A 17,935-nucleotide genomic window follows, 5' to 3' on the forward strand; every position below is an offset into this window, starting at 1 on the left:
AAAAAACGAATGATCGAATGATACACGGATTGTGCTGCTAGGTGGAATTATGAGATGGAGGAAAGGTTCGTGGAGCTGTGGCAACAGTACTCCTGTCTGTATGATGTGTCATCGAAGGACTACCACGACAGAACAAAGAAAGAAAAATGCTGGCGAACTCTAGCGGAAGCGCTTCAGCAATGTTTAATATGCTCTTGTTTTCGGAAGTCAGTCGCTAGTTCCTCCTTCTCGATGACATCACGCGCCTCGTTAAAGACAGCACGCGATGAATGGTCGGGAAGCAACGTGTAGTCTGACATGTTTCTTGTCCACGACACGACAAGATTTTTGGAGTCAAAATCGTGTAATCTGTCAAAGTGACTATCGCAACCAACAAAAATATCGTCTAGTCTGAACCCGGCATAAGACCTTCGTTCATCTTCGGAACACAAATGAAGATATTTTTGATGAGCTTTCTAACCCTTCATAGAGAGCAATGCAACTGAAATGTTCCCAGACCCAGAAACGTAATAAGGACGTCGGTAAAATAGTCCACGTTACATCAATTTTACGAAGCTACAAGAATATTGTTTTTTATATTATTTAAAAAATAACGTCTTTATTCAACAATTCTTCTCCAAGTTACCGTTTTCTGCCATTATGGAGAGTCTCATGACCCAATGCGTGTGCTGCTGCTATGTAGAACATGTTTCCAAGCAGAGAAATCACTTGTAGAAGAAGAATAGTTGAATTAAGTCGTTATTGTTGTTTAGTTTGCACACAAAATGTATTCTCGTAGCTTCTTAAAATTACAGTTGGACCACTGATGTCACATGGACTATTTTATACGTTTCTGGGTCTGGGAACATTTCAGTTAAATATTGCTTTCTATGGAGGGTCAGAAAGCTCTCGGATTTCCTCAAAAATACCTTAATTAGTGTTCCGAAGATGAATGAAGGTCTTCCAGGTTTGGAACGACATGATGGTGAGTGATTAATGACAGAATTTAAATTTTTGGGTGAACTAACCCTTTAAATGCATAATTCACCCATAAATGATTATTCTGTCAACATGTATGACTTTATTTCTTCTTAAACACTAAAGGAGATATTTGTAATGCTGTGCTGCATGGTCGCTCTCTTCCATGACATTACAATGAAAAAGAAATGCAGTTTTCAAGCTTCAAAAAGAATGCAAAAGCACCATAAAGGTTTCATAAGAGTAGCCCATACGACGCACTGTGTTACAAATCTTCTGAAGTTAAATAGCAGCATTGGGTGGGGAAAACACGGAAAAGTCGTTAATCACTTATAATTTTCAGCTCATTGAGCTGGTATATAGAGGTTGCGAACAAATCATCCGGTCAAAGAACCGAATCAGTTTGATTCATAAACGAATCATCATGATCGAATGAATCAGACTTGGCTACTTCTCTCAGGAAATGACGTCTTACCAAATGTCTGTTTTGAACATTCAGTTCTTCAGTTTCTGTTCATTGTAACTGCATAGAAATGGTTTATTTGTGAGGGTGAGTAAACAATGACTGAATTCTCATTTCTGGGTGATTTCTTCTTTTAAGTGGACAAAATTCGGTTTATAATTTGTGTCTGTGGTTGAATGCATCAAATTATCACTTAGAGATTAACCTGTTATCCTGGCTGTTACACTTATAGATTATATTATATTATATTAGAAACCTAATTATCCTCACATTAATGGAAAACTGACATACACTGCTCTGGGAAATGCAGCTGCAGATTCTCCTGGTTCCCTATTATTCCTTGAGCTTCACACCACATGATTTTAAGATGACCATGATTTCCCTGGTCACATACAGTATGTATGCTAAGAGTCTTAGATTAATCTAACTGAATAGAAGGTTCTCCACAGAATGATTATTTTATTTCTGAACTGTCTCTGACTCTTGACCCAGGCCGAGGGACTGATGGAAAGCTCACTACTGATTTCATCTGAAGCGTTGGAAGGCCAGTGCCACATATTAGAACGTCCCAAAGGTCACTTCAGTCATCCGATGGAGGTCATCTCACTGTCAGATACTCCTCCACCCAGAGACGAATCTCTGTTACCTCTCTCCTCTTACTGAGATATGCTGCTGCTCACACTATTGTTCTGAAAGATGGACGAGAATTAGCATTTCCCAGCCATGGGATGATGCTAATGTTTTTTTGTTTTTTTTTTAATAACAGTTTAAGATTTTTTAAACTTGAACCTTAGAAGCTGTGTTTCAGTAGGAGTTTATGGGAGGACTTACAGTATGATGGGTGCTGTTTGCATTGGAAGCATCGTCTGATTCAGTGGACATTGGGCTTTCAGTGTATTTTTGTCAAAGAGGTAATTTCACTGTTTAGTGGAAGAAACCGCTTTTAGGATGAGCACTGCATAAATAATAAAAAGAAAAACATATTTTGCTAATGGCAGACATCTGTGTTTCTCCGCTCTTGAAAAGCACCGGACCCAGCGGACCTTACTCAGGAATTGTTAAGACCTTACAGAGTAAAACAGTGTTAACATAACATTTACTTTTGAGGTATGTGTAATGTTTTTACATGTAATACATGTGAAATGTTTCTAAGGTAATGTAGAGCACTGACCTTATTTTGTGCATAAATCCCAAGCCGCTGGAAATTCTCAAAGGCAGCTCATGTTGAAGTAGCCCTTCTACTATAAATATGAATCAGCACAACTATTCTCAACTTTGATAATAACCAGAAAGGTTTCTTGAGCAGCAAATCAGCACATTAGAATGATTTCTGAGGGATCATGTGACACTGAAGAGTGATGATGCAGAAAATTCAGCTTATAATTACAATATAAACATATATACAATATCAATTAAAATATATTCGCATAGAAAACAGCTATTTTAGATTGTAATAATTATACAATTTTTAGTGTATTTTTGATTAAATAAATGCAGCCTTGCTGAGCAGAAGAGACTTCTTTCGAAAACATAAAAAAATTAAAAATCTAAATATGAAAATGTAGTGTATAGACTATGCAAATGTATATGTTTCGTTTGCATGTCTTTTCCCCTGCTCTAGTGTACATGCAGATGTAAATAAACACCTAACATGAATGTTTGATTCCATTATCAGTAACTCTAAAGCAACCAAACATGCTTTCTGTACTATAATGTAAATGTAAAATGAGCAGACTGCAAACCAAATGATAGATCTCTCTTTGAACGAGACAGTCTTGCAGAAAAACAGCTGTTAAGGCTGAATATGAACGTTTCCAGCCCCCCAATGCATTCATCCTAGTGTCTGCACCAGCAAACCCTCCCCATTAGCGTCCTCGAGACGAGCCGTGGCGTGAATGAAAGCTACGCTTAAATGATGCTCTTTTACACTCGCCGTGTGTGTAATTTCATCTCCCGTCTCTCTTATCTATTTCAAGATGTGCCAATGCGTCATTCTCTAGGACACGCCGGCCTATTAACCCTCATCGAAGGACATCTTTTGTATATTACATACCTGTCGCACATTATCTGTTGACAGAGCTTTGTTGTGGCTTGTTTTGCGGTTGATTTGTGTCTATTATGAAATTACTGTCACTGGAAACATGAGTGGATCAGTGTTTCTCAGCACTGGTCCTGGAGACGCTCAACGCTGTCAACCTTCTCCATTCAGTTCAGCTTCTTGAGTTTCTTCTCTAAATCATGAATCAAATGTGTTTGATTAGAGAGACATACCAAAATGTGCATGCAGTGTTGTCTAATGTAGACTATAACATGGTATTTACTCAGTTCAGTTATTGCTTTCCCTGGGAATCGGGCCCAGGAAACCCAGGTATTTCAAGTGCTGTGATCTACTGTCTGAGCTACAGGAAATCTTTCTGAAAATCAAAAGAAGAATTCTGAAAACTGTTTTTCTCCATAGAATGAAAGTCACTGGAGCCCAAAATAACATTGTACTCCACTGACGTCCATTGTATGGACAAAAAAAACACCAAGAGATTTTTCAAAATAAGGTTTGGAACAACACGAGGGTGAGGAAAACGATGACAGAATGTTCATTTTTAGGGCAACTATCTCTTATAAGTGAACATATCTGCCTTCAAATGCTTTTTCAGGGGCTAGAAATGGACGCAGGCCTAATGAACACATCAATGGAAAAAGGAAAACAATCTTGCACAGTTTTTTTTTCATTTCTGAGGACAAGATGAATGAGCATTAAGTAGTTTTCAGGGCTGATAAAAAACAGTCTTGACCTTGAGGTGAAGGTCTAGCTGAAGTGAACCATGAGTTTTATTCCTCGGTCTGTCAGGAAGCAACGGTTTGTTAAAGATTTAAAGACAATCTTTTGTATGAGAGATCCTGACAAATTGTTTAAAGGATTAAATTATCTTGCAGAATCCTTATGGAGGATTTTCCACTCTTACGGCTTTGCGACAAGCCTGAGGACAGAAATTCTCCTCTTACTCGTACTGCAGAAGGAGTGTGTGAAGTTTCTTAAACTTGAACCTGAGGCCAAAGACAAATCTGAGTCGCTGTGAAGGCAGTCTCCTACTTTTAAGAATAGAGTGAAGTACAATGACTCTTAAGCCAGTGCACAACGTTTTTGAATTTGGGAATTAATCCTCCTTTTAAAGCAAAACTGGGAAGTGAGCTGCAGCGCTGATGCAGCTGTAGATGTGCAGCCAGTGGGCTGGAGTTGGACCTGTTTTCAGCCATTCTGCTATCTCTGAGGCGATATCTGTCTGCTTGACCTTGATGAATGACTGAATCCCTGTAATCTGTTTTTGTTTGTTCCTCTTCTTTCAGCGTTGTTGCTTGTTCCCTGCCTCGCATCCATGCGCCCATGTAAGGCACAGTCTGATGAAAACCTGCGCACTTTAAAACTCTTCAGTGTGTTCCTCGTCTACCCATATAATACTGCAAGACTAGTGGAAATGGCTGTTTACCTCTCCAGGGATTTCTGAGAGCTTTAGCTTTAACCTGATAGACTTTACAAGTTTTTGCTCACATTGACCTTGTTTATCCATCTTCTCATATTTGGGCAATTTCAAGCATGAAATACCACTTGATACTGTCCATCTTTCAAGTAACAGTTTTGCTTCTGGCTGCTGCTTTTGTCTTTTAGGACTGTTTCATAAAATCCTCCTTTGTGCAGATTATGTATTTCCCTTTATACTGTTTATGTAAACATAACAGTGCATATTTTATGTAAAGAACCCATTGACCCAGAAATATGTGCAATAACATGCCATAGGCTGAACAGAAAAAGTGACGATCATGCTTTCTAATTGTCTGTTGAATTTTTATGGTTTCTTGCTCTTGGTACCAATCATATCACGATTGAGGCATTGCCTCCTCTCACGTGTGCAAGGGAAACAGGTCAATTTAGTGCAAAGAGAATTATTTTAGATTTTATAGGGAATTTGGACAGGATCACTGTTTTATGGCTGATCACTGAGTCGGCCAGCGATTAATTGAATGAGCCGTATAACATAAACTCTGCAATGGATATTAAAATCCAAAATATAGAGAAAACTATTAATTAGCACAGTAACAAGATCAACAGTTTAAGACATTAACTTGTAAGCACAAAACACAAGATACTTCTCTTTTCAATATAAATAAGACTGTATTGGATAAATCTAAGTACATTAACAATGTAATCAATATTCTATTTATTAAGTACGTAGTTTTTTTCTTCTAATTTTTCAAGTCATTCATCAAAGCTCTGTAAATATTGGTCAAACACCCACATACCATGTTTTCAGGCCATTTAAGTCTTATTTTGACGTAACAAAGTGGTTATAAGTGTGTGAGTTGTTTACTTTTTAAATTAGTCTTCCCATTAACTCCATTGTATTGTTCATTTAGACTCACAAACGCGCATGAACACAAGAGGATTTATCGCATGAACCAGTCACAGCCGAATCATATCACGATTGAGGCATTGCCTCCTCTCACGTGTGCAAGGGAAACAGGTCAATTTAGTGCAAAGAGAATTATTTTAGATTTTATAGGGAATTTGGACAGGATCACTGTTTTATGGCTGATCACTGAGTCGGCCAGCGATTAATTGAACGAGCCGTATAACATAAACTCTGCAATGGATATTAAAATCCAAAATATAGAGAAAACTATTAATTAGCACAGTAACAAGATCAACAGTTTAAGACATTAACTTGTAAGCACAAAACACAAGATACTTCTCTTTTCAATATAAATAAGACTGTATTGGATAAATCTAAGACAATATAAACTAATCTAACACAAACACATGCACTCACACAAGTTGCAGGAAGATAAAATGAGTTTAAGAGAGTGAAAATGTGAAATCCCAAGTTTATAGCAATATGTGCAATTGCTTAGACCTGAACAACCATCAATCATTTAATTAACCCTCGCATTGAGTTCCTCAATGAGGCTAAAATTGATATCACCAGTTCTGCTAGAATCTGGAGGTTGCTTGTTTAGGGGGTTCCCTTGTTGTCTTCCTTGCAGAAAGGGTTTCCCAAGTTTTTTGATTGGTTGGAAGTCTAGTTGTCGTTCGAAGTGATGTCTTGGGAAGCCAATGGTTGGGCGTTAGCTGAAGATGCGGAGTTGTGGGCTGCCTGAAGTTTTGATGCGAGCACAGTCAGAGTTGGACTCGGAGACACAGCTTTGCGGCAAAACTTAACTCAGAATGCGAAACTCTCAACGGAAAATAAATTAAATTAAAGTAAAAGCCAGAAAGAAAAGTGACTAGACTAGATGGCGTATCTCGTCACGGATTTAGAGGAGCAACTGGCATGTAAGCCAGAGCACGCTCAAAGAGCGCTAGAAAACAGTGGCAAAAAACAGTGGTGGCAAAAAGGCTAAGAGCTGAATTTGATGTTGTCCTGAGTTTTTAAACTGGGCTGTTGGACACATCCCAAATGGTGTCTTGACCAATTAGACATTGTCTTAGCTCGGGGTGTTGCTATGTTTCTCCTCCCAATACATAAATCATCAGGTTATCTTTCAGTCACATGGTTTTTTCCCACTCTTGCAGAGTATAATTTGGACATGATTTCTATAACAAGAATACAATACATTTGACAAATTATTGATTGATATAAACATTTAAAGCATGAATTTTCAAACTCATACATACCCAACATGAATATAACCTATAAACTATTCAATAGTTATTCAAAAGACATACACAATGAGTGATTAGGACATGATCGTCAAATGTGTGGGTTACATACATAATATGGAGTTATGCATAGAAATTATTAGTTGCTCATAAGTCCTTTTAGCATCATTTAGGTGCATATATACGTACATGTAAAGGCAGTTTCTGTGCGAGAAATTAGCTCGTGATTTCTATCATGGATTTACATGTGATGGTCATGCTGTGCATTAATTGACCATTAATCTTGGTTACTTGCCCCAAATTTGACAAACTCCTTTCTGAGTTGGAATTGTCCATAAGTGTTCTTTTGTTTTAATGCTGTGAGAATACTCAAAGCTGCTAGTTGGTGGACTTGCTTCAGACTCCAGGGTATCGTGGACAGATTTATGACGTCTTGTTATCCTGGGCCTCTTTGTGGAATTTGGCTCTTTGGGTGGTTTCAACCATGTTCTGATCGAATCTTAAATGGTCTGATTCGCTCTGATACCCTACACATGACTTTCCCCCATTCACTCTCAATTACCCCCCACCAAACCCACTGCACGCTTTAGGGGGTCTGTTAAAACTCAGTGGGCTCAGGGGAGCTGTAACGTTACCTGCTGGTGTCGCTGTTGGACAATGTTTATTTAGAAAAACATGTAATTTATACACTTTTAAATGTTATATTATGTAATATTGGTTTGTAATGTTTCTGCTGCTCATTACTGCAAATAAGCAAGTGATCATCTGCCAGAGATTACATGGAAATATTTGACCTCAGGATGCTGGAATTGAGCAATCTAAGTCAAGTATTCCAGAAAGCCAGTAATAAACAAGGTTATCTGCCCTTTTCATTCAGCTGAATATCTCTCTCAACTGATATCTCTGAAAGTCCATTTCATGCAGAGGGTTTCTGTAAGCCAATTTCATCACATTTGTTCAGCAGGAAAAGCGAGATACAAAAGTGCTTTTTGATGGAATTTTCTCATAGGCCACAAAGTGTGACCAGAGATGGGTAATAGATTTTTTTATTTAAGCATAATTTAAAAAAAAAAAGCAAAGTTGAAATTGACTGCAACTTTACTTGACTTCTGTAGAAAAGAGTCACCTGACATGTTAGTAATATCCCCTTCTGTGTTCAGCAACAGGGGCGTGGGAAGATGTTTTCGGTTGGGGGTGCTGTGCGTGTCCGTGTTGGGAATCATCCCATATAGAAAACATCACAAATAAAATTAATCATGTTTATAAAGATAAACATGGGGTTATTATAGCCCACTTACAATTTACATTTCAGAGATCATTACAAATAAATTATTAAATGCTAAAACTGAATACATTTAAATGAACAAGCTTGGCATTGCATTTGCAACCATGTGAAAACAGGGGGTGCTGCAGCCCCCTCAGCACCCCTACTTCCCGCGTCCCTGTTCAGCAATTAAAAAAAATCATTATATTGTTTCAATAATAAGGAATTCATTTATTCAAAATCTACTTGGCTTAATTAAGACTTCATATATTTAAACAATATAAAGATGACAATTATACTACACGATGTGATTACTGTATAATTACTTTGAAGAGGCCTATAGTTTTGTATTTACGCCAGCAACAATTACCGAATCCTAAACTAGGAATATATAATGAGGAACTATCACTGAATGACTGGGGTTTTCAGCAGATGGATGTTTGAAGACCACAGTTTGTCTTGAACGCTTCAGAAGAATTTTAAAGCACTGCTGAACTGCTTTAATTAATAAGCTTCATTGCTATGGAAATAAGCTCTGCTACGTGCTGATTATTGACTGATTAAAAAACTTGTCTTTCAGGAGGCTTGGCAGGCTACCAGATTCATGCCTGAGCCGTGTAACTTAGCTTCCTTGAGAAATTACCTATAGCTTGGCGCAAGGTCAAGATGAAAATGATCTGCCATTCGCATTTCATCAGCGGTCGCTGCTAGTCACCTCAGGCTAGGAAGCTCTTCAGTGCCCCGCTAAAGTCATTACAATGCAACTAAAGCAAAGAACACCTCTGTAAATAACCACAGAAACACCTGATGCACAATCAAATGAGCCCATGATGGCTCCCCTGAATAGCTCTGAATTACTTTGCACTCGCTCACACCCCAGGAGCTTCACCGTTGATCATACAGCTGGGTGTATCATATCATTCCTAATGCTCATTCAGCGATCTCTTTTAAAGCTCTTGTGTGACGGTGAGATCAGATTAAACAAGACAGCTTGGCGCTAATGGCGCTCTTTTTGCACTCTGCAAATGTAATGTTTCCACTCCAAACCTGCCTATTTCACACTCCTGTCTGTAATCCTGGAGCTGAAATAGGAACATACTTGTGAGGATGCTGTGGAAGAAGAAATGGCTTTTTGTTCCTGCATGCTATAATAAATTAAAGTATGAGGTAGCACCTTATGCTTCTTATGTCAACCGCTGTGTCCGAAAGCTTAGGCTGCTGACTTGTTGCCTCGCTGCCTTATCAGACAATGACTTTGCAGGCAGCGGTGGCGCATGAAGGCATCTCACGTAACTGATTTTGGAACTGGCTTCCGAGGCAGCTCAACGGTTTAATGATCTACAATGAAATAGAGTGAGATTTGGTCATAATTAAGCTAGTATTTAATTACTATAATACCGATTTCTCACTAGAAGTAACATGAAAAGTGGAAAATGTTGGTCAGAATAGTACATTCACACACTGGGTAGATTACTTGCAAATTGTAGTCTGTCACTGATTCCAAATTGCATCCCAAATATTGTAGTTAGTAATGTAATCCATTGCATCACACATTTTAGGTAATATAATCAGACTACTTTTAGATTACTTGTGACCTTACTCATCTATCACATTAATTTAAATAGGATAATCTTGTACCATATTGATATAAAAATGCAGAAAATATATTCCATTTGTTGTCATTAACAACATGAAGTGCATTAAACATTACATTATGTCAAGGTTTCCTAAGATGGGGTTCGTATAGGAAGTACAGGGGGTTAATGAGTTTAATTAAAAGCTAATAATTAATTAAATCATAAAAATGTGAAAAATTAATACAATTATAATAATAAAATACAAATAACAACAATCAAAACGCTTGTCACGTGACCATTAACCAATGTCAGAGAACAAAGCAGAAGGAGTGTGTGAAGCTTGTTAAACTTGAACCTCGTCGGGCCTGGGCCTGGGCCTCCTTCAGTCGTTCTGCTATCTGTGAGGCGATGTTATCTGTGTGCTTGGCCTTGATAAATGACTGAAGCCCTGTAATCTGTTTTCGTTTGTTCCTCTTCTTTTCCAGCATTGTTGCTTGTTCCCTGCCTCGCATCCATGCGCCCATGTTAGGCACAGTCTGATGAAAGCCTGCGCGCTTTAAAACTCTCCAGTGTGTTCGTCGTCCGCACATAAATTAGCCCAAGACGAGCGGAAATGACTGTTTACCTCTCAAAGGATTTCTACAAGCTTTAGCTTTAATATGATAGACTTTACAACTTTGTTCCTTTTGTTTGTACTGACTTTGTTCATCCATCTTCTCATATTTGGCCAATTTAAAGCATGAAATACCACTTGATTTTGTCCAACAGTTTTGCTTCTGGCTGCTGGTTTTTGTGTTTTAGGATGGCTTCATGGAATCCTCCTTTGTGCAGATTCTGTCTTTTCCCTTTATACTGTTTATGTAAACATAACAGTGCATATTTTATGTAAATAACCCATTGGCCCAGAAAGTATGTGCAATAACACGCCATAGGCTGAACAGAAAAAGTGGTGATGAGGCTTTTTTGTCCATTAATTCACAAGACAAAACACATAGTCGTATAAACTGTGCTTTATATTCTTGCAAATGATGTAATGTAGCCTGGGTCATATTTTATTTGACCCTTTCACAGTTTAGTTCTGAGGATGAGGTTGTGTTGGCATCTGCCTGATTTGGCTGTTTCTACCAAGTGACAGATGAATCTGCGTAAAATACCTACAGTCTTTGACATCAGTGACAAAAGATATGTGATATGGCGCTGTTAAACAAGTGGTCATCTGTCAGATATTACATGGAAATATTTGACCCAGGATGCTGGAATTGACCAACCTAAGCCTAAGTAATAAACGAGGTTATCTGCCCTTTTCTTTTTTATTTATTCCAAGCAAAGTTGAATTTGACTGAATGTAAAAGAGTAACTTGACATGTTAGTAATGTCTCCTGCTGTGTTCAACAATAAAAAGTCATTATATTGTTTTTATAAGGAAGTCCTTTATTCAAAATCCACTTGGCTTAATGAAGACTTCATATATAAAGACGACAATTATACTACACTCTGTGATTACTGTACAATTACTTTGAAGAGGCCTATAGTTTTGTATTTACGCCAGCAACAATTACCGAATCCTAAACTAGGAATATATAATGAGGAACTATCACTGAATGACTGGGGTTTTCAGCAGATGGATGTTTGAAGACCACAGTTTGTCTTGAACGCTTCAGAAGAATTTTAAAGCACTGCTGAACTGCTTTAATTAATAAGCTTCATTGCTATGGAAATAAGCTCTGCTACGTGCTGATTATTGACTGATTAAAAAACTTGTCTTTCAGGAGGCTTGGCAGGCTACCAGATTCATGCCTGAGCCGTGTAACTTAGCTTCCTTGAGAAATTACCTATAGCTTGGCGCAAGGTCAAGATGAAAATGATCTGCCATTCGCATTTCATCAGCGGTCGCTGCTAGTCACCTCAGGCTAGGAAGCTCTTCAGTGCCCCGCTAAAGTCATTACAATGCAACTAAAGCAAAGAACACCTCTGTAAATAACCACAGAAACACCTGATGCACAATCAAATGAGCCCATGATGGCTCCCCTGAATAGCTCTGAATTACTTTGCACTCGCTCACACCCCAGGAGCTTCACCGTTGATCATACAGCTGGGTGTATCATATCATTCCTAATGCTCATTCAGCGATCTCTTTTAAAGCTCTTGTGTGACGGTGAGATCAGATTAAACAAGACAGCTTGGCGCTAATGGCGCTCTTTTTGCACTCTGCAAATGTAATGTTTCCACTCCAAACCTGCCTATTTCACACTCCTGTCTGTAATCCTGGAGCTGAAATAGGAACATACTTGTGAGGATGCTGTGGAAGAAGAAATGGCTTTTTGTTCCTGCATGCTATAATAAATTAAAGTATGAGGTAGCACCTTATGCTTCTTATGTCAACCGCTGTGTCCGAAAGCTTAGGCTGCTGACTTGTTGCCTCGCTGCCTTATCAGACAATGACTTTGCAGGCAGCGGTGGCGCATGAAGGCATCTCACGTAACTGATTTTGGAACTGGCTTCCGAGGCAGCTCAACGGTTTAATGATCTACAATGAAATAGAGTGAGATTTGGTCATAATTAAGCTAGTATTTAATTACTATAATACCGATTTCTCACTAGAAGTAACATGAAAAGTGGAAAATGTTGGTCAGAATAGTACATTCACACACTGGGTAGATTACTTGCAAATTGTAGTCTGTCACTGATTCCAAATTGCATCCCAAATATTGTAGTTAGTAATGTAATCCATTGCATCACACATTTTAGGTAATATAATCAGACTACTTTTAGATTACTTGTGACCTTACTCATCTATCACATTAATTTAAATAGGATAATCTTGTACCATATTGATATAAAAATGCAGAAAATATATTCCATTTGTTGTCATTAACAACATGAAGTGCATTAAACATTACATTATGTCAAGGTTTCCTAAGATGGGGTTCGTATAGGAAGTACAGGGGGTTAATGAGTTTAATTAAAAGCTAATAATTAATTAAATCATAAAAATGTGAAAAATTAATACAATTATAATAATAAAATACAAATAACAACAATCAAAACGCTTGTCACGTGACCATTAACCAATGTCAGAGAACCGTGAACATGCAAATTTGTTTTTAAATTATTAACTCAATACCTTAAAAGCTCACTGATAATTCAAATAAAAATGAATGTGTTCATCAGTAGCTGATGCAATGTTGAAATGTTGATAAAACACTTCTTAAAATTGAACTGACTTCTGTAAATCCAGTGATCAAATGCTTTTTGGCCTCTCACTTTTCGGTGTAATTATATCCATCTGACTAGTGACTGGTCTTTGTGTGAATGTCCACAAAACTGGAAGACTTTCTGACTGTATATAAGCAGTAGGCAAGTTTACAAAGGAATAAGAATTAGGGAGAATTTATGAAATTATTGCTATTGTGTGATTAATACGTAGTCATGTAATCTATAACAAGTAAATGTAAAATGATAGCGGGTATTTTAAAATGTAATATAGTCTAATTACAAGTTCTTTGTTTTTTGGAATCTGATTACATAATCCAGATTACATGTAATCTATTTCTACCCAGCACTGCATACACACTATCCACCAAACAATTTTTATTTTTTTTTAGCTCAACCATCACAGAATGGAACACGTGGGATTGCGGGATTTCAAAGGCAGCGAAGGATACATCTGTGCTGCCTTCAAAAATCCATAATCAGAAAAAGTCTGTCAAGAGATAGGAAGTGAAGCTGACATTGGATTCAGATATGATGCCTTGGAATGCATCCACCGAAGGCCACATTTTTCAACTTTCGGACACCTAACATCTAACCATCTAAACCTAACCCTATTTTTTATTATTTATTTATCTTTCTTTCTCAGAAAAGTAAATGTTAATAATTTCCCAAGTAAACCATAATAAATTAGTTTGGGGATTGATGGGATGACATTTGTGTGTTTTTTTTTTTGCTAACTATTTTGTGCTTCTCAATGCCCAGGGTAATTTATTATAGTTTATTTGAGCACTCTTTGGTAATGATTCTTGTTTATTTTTCTAAGAAAAGCCTCATCTGTCATCGTCAGACATCCAGTGCTCCGTACACTTAAAGAAACGCTCTGTGCTTTTTCACAAGGGGAACATCAGTCATTGTGTTATTTGACAGAATTGTTCTCAGATTTAAGAATGAAAGCAAATGACTGTTTTAAGTTAGTGTTTTTAAGAAAACAATATAGTTCAGTATGTTGCTTCAGAAAGTTCCAATATTGTTGTGAATCATAAAAATGTGTCACAGTATTCTTGAACAAATTCATTACAGCAGTGTCTTTGTTTTTTCTCCCTTTCCACACACACACCACATTTATTTCTTTAAATGGTGACATACAGTTTCTGTGATGGTTGATCTTACTTAAATAAGGCTTGAGACTGATTACCATAAACATTTAAATAAACAAATCTGGCTCAAGGAAAGTAGACTAGAAATTGCATGTCTTTCTTTATCGAAGTACTTTGTCATTAAATTCGCCTAATGCAATCTTCTCAAAGAGTAAACATGACCAGTTTAAGTAGATTTAGCTTTCTTTTTCTACATACGACAGAGGTCTCATTACACACACGCTAATACTTTAGCACACTTGATTTAATTGAGTAGGGTAAGAAGATGACACACTACTTAATTTTTTTCTCTTGATCATTGACGATGACAAAATCTAAAGCTGTGCCATTATACCCCAGTGCTGTGAGCTATAACAACTAAATTAGCAAGCAATTTTATTTGTTTCCTATAATAACACATTAGCTGATGGATCATTATTCTGTACAGGCTAAACGTACGTCTAAATGTGTTGCTGTGTTAAAGTGAATGCAGATTGTTCTTCATCTTCAGCAATCTTACTCTACCTTTCTTAACGTGAGTTCCTAAATGGACTCTAAGCATGAAAGTGATTTATTAAATGCCACAGCACAGAGTCGCTTTGACATTTCACAGATTTTATTCGAGCTGAGGTTTGTTTATGAATATGCTGTAGTGCGTTTTAATAAATCATATTTGGTAAAACCAATGGGAGGGATTCTCTAGAGAGCGACTACGTTAGTAATGAGAAGAAAAGCCAATCAGCCATAGAACATTGAAGCTCCAGTCAGGAGCTCGAAATTAAAGAGCTAAACGATGCGTGCACTAAATTTCCCCTGAATCTCCAGGGCTCTCTGCTGTTGACTGGAATCAAACTTCTCTGCGAGAGCCCCATCTGCCTGAGACGTGCGTAACGGCTCGGCTACGAGAGGAAACTTTCTTCCTGATTCCAGTGTTGTCGGACAGCTCGAGCTGTCTGGTCTCATCTGTGAGAGTGAGAATAGGGAGAAATTATCCTGAACGCTTGTACCATCCTCACCGTCTCCAAGTCCTGACAGCCCAGTAAAGCTCCTACAACACATCCTTCTTAAAGAGCTGCTGGCCGTTACACAACAGACTGCGATAACTGGCATCTAAGCCCACAGGAGCGTGTAATAATATATTTTCCAAAAGCTGTATAGTCTAGTGTTCTGCTTTTTTTTTGCCATCCGGAGTCTAAGTGTGGGTGTTGAGAAAACTAGTGGTGTATTATGTTTGTAACAGAGAGAGAATGAGGTTTTAAATGTTGTTAGTTTGTATATTCTTTAGAACAGCAGAGATAGAGAGATTTATACATCATAGCCAATTAAAGTGTTTATCATATCACCACCTGTTTATAGGCGTCGTGTGTGTAGGCAGTGTTTGCACTTCCTCCACTGAATAAAAGGCAAGATCTGCATAAGTTAAAAAGGTTTCATAATTTCTGAGTTAAGTGTCAGTTCACGTTATGTAAAATGTCTCAGTTGCATCATCTTCTTTTTGAAAAAAAACTAAAACAAGGCCTTTACGTTATAAATCTTATTTTATTGCTGCTGGGGCTTGACCAAATCCCATGCTTAACTTTGCCAGAAGGTGCCATAGTGAACACTAAAAGAATGAATTATTCTGAATGAACTTTATACTGTAATTATACTATATTTTCCAAAGTAGAAATTTTGACAGATCAATGTAGTCCTGTTCATTCAATAATGAAGAGTGTAACCTTTAATTATTCAATAAAACAATGAAAACTGAAGGTATATATGCAGTTTTTATTGTTTCTCTTCAGGTTTTCCATAATGAAAAAAACAACAACTTTACTAACATTGTTGGCTCCTTTATTAGACAAAAGCATCTGCTAGTACTACCAGTAAATGTTCATTTTTCTGTGCCATTTTTAACATTATTAAGTGCCAACATTTGGCAACAATACTGATAAACCATCACATTATATAGTGGGGGTGGATTTCTGGTTTTAAATAAAAAATAAGGGGGCGAAATAAAGAAAACCAGTGCACTACTGACTCTCTAAGCAAACAAAACATTGGCTAAATTCAGAATACTAGCATACTACTCTGTTACATATGATGGTATGCTGTTGTGAATTCATCCATTGTGAGTTTTTTTTCCTCCAGTACACTGCAGGATTAAAGTACATATTTGCATGTAGTGTGCATATTTACCTTTATTCATCAGTCTGATAGCTGAAGTTGTATTGTGTATAAAATGAACCAGTGCTGATGTTGCTATCACCTGTACAGCCTAGATAAATGTAATATTAAAAAGTGCTATGATTCAGAGTTCATGAATAATACAGCGTTGAGAGCTCCGCTAACTCTCCTGAACACTTTAACAAACATCCAATTGTATTTGCATACTTGAGGCCAGTCAGCATGAGAACTTTGCAGAAGGAAAATAAAAATATGTCACAGTTGCACAGAGCAAAGCCATCTTTGGAAAGGAACTTTCATGTATATCTTTTTATTTTTCACGTATAAACAAACCACAGACATAAACTGTGCGGGATTTGTGCAAGTTAAGATTTCTTAGTTTTTTGAGGTTTCTGATGACTCGTGTTTGTCAATCTGTAGCTTCATTAAAGTTTGCTGGAACAAACAAGGTGACCGACACCATGAGTTCTTCGAAACGCATCAGCAAGAAAAGCAATAAGCAACTCGGCTGTCTAACAAAAGAAAAAACACAACATCATTCCCGTGCCAAGACATTAAACCCAAAGCATTGGAGTTCTGTGTTTTGTCCAATAAAAACAGATGGTCGGATTTGGCAGTCTAAGTAAGGTGGCTAATAAATTCCTCCTCAATTGATTCGACCATTTTTCACATATTGTCGGAGAAGCATACGAAGGGGAACCAAGACGTATGGAGAAAATGCCAAAGCGAGCTTTACGGTGGTAATTTGTTTGGAGCCATCTGTTTTCATTAGAGGTGTTGCAGTCATGAGTTCAACTGAACCTGGAAGGAAATTCCAAAGTAAGAAAAGTGTTATTTAAATCACACCACAGAGCTCGTGAAGTACTAAACCTAAATTCCTACAGCCCACTTCATGTGCCAACCATTTGTGCACATACTTTGAAAGCAGACGTTTGTCTTTGCCTTAAATGTCCTTAAAGTCGGAATGACGTTGTGATCGGAGTGCACAAAACAAAATAATCTAGGGCTGGACTTGAACTGGAATTAATGGATTGTTGGCTCATTGTCGTTTGTTAATTGCTGTGATCTCATGCATGCGACAGGTTATTAGACGGGAAGAGTATTGTCCCATCCTCGCACTGGTGCAAACATCATCAGAAGTTGTGAAGGGAAGTTAATTCAATGTCGCCAAATAATTTTCAGGGGAAGTTGCTAAAGGAAGGTTGATTTGTTGCTAAACGTTGCTAAATGACGTTGTGATGTAACAGGCATGTTGTTGGTTTAGATGCAGTGATAAATAAACGTATCACTGCATCTAAACCAACAACATGCCTGTTAGATCCTGTACCCACTAAATTACTAAAAGAGTTGTTACCTGTAGCAGAAGAACCGCTTCTCAATATTATTAACTCGTCGTTGTCTTTAGGTCACGTCCCAAAACCATTCAAGCTGGCGGTTATTAAGCCTCTTATTAAGAAACCACAACTAGATCCTAGTGAACTGGCAAATTACAGACCCATCTCAAATCTT

Source organism: Sinocyclocheilus grahami, unplaced genomic scaffold (genome assembly GCF_001515645.1).
Source record: "Sinocyclocheilus grahami isolate Dianchi unplaced genomic scaffold, SAMN03320097.WGS_v1.1 scaffold569.1, whole genome shotgun sequence".
NCBI lineage: Eukaryota > Metazoa > Chordata > Actinopteri > Cypriniformes > Cyprinidae > Sinocyclocheilus > Sinocyclocheilus grahami.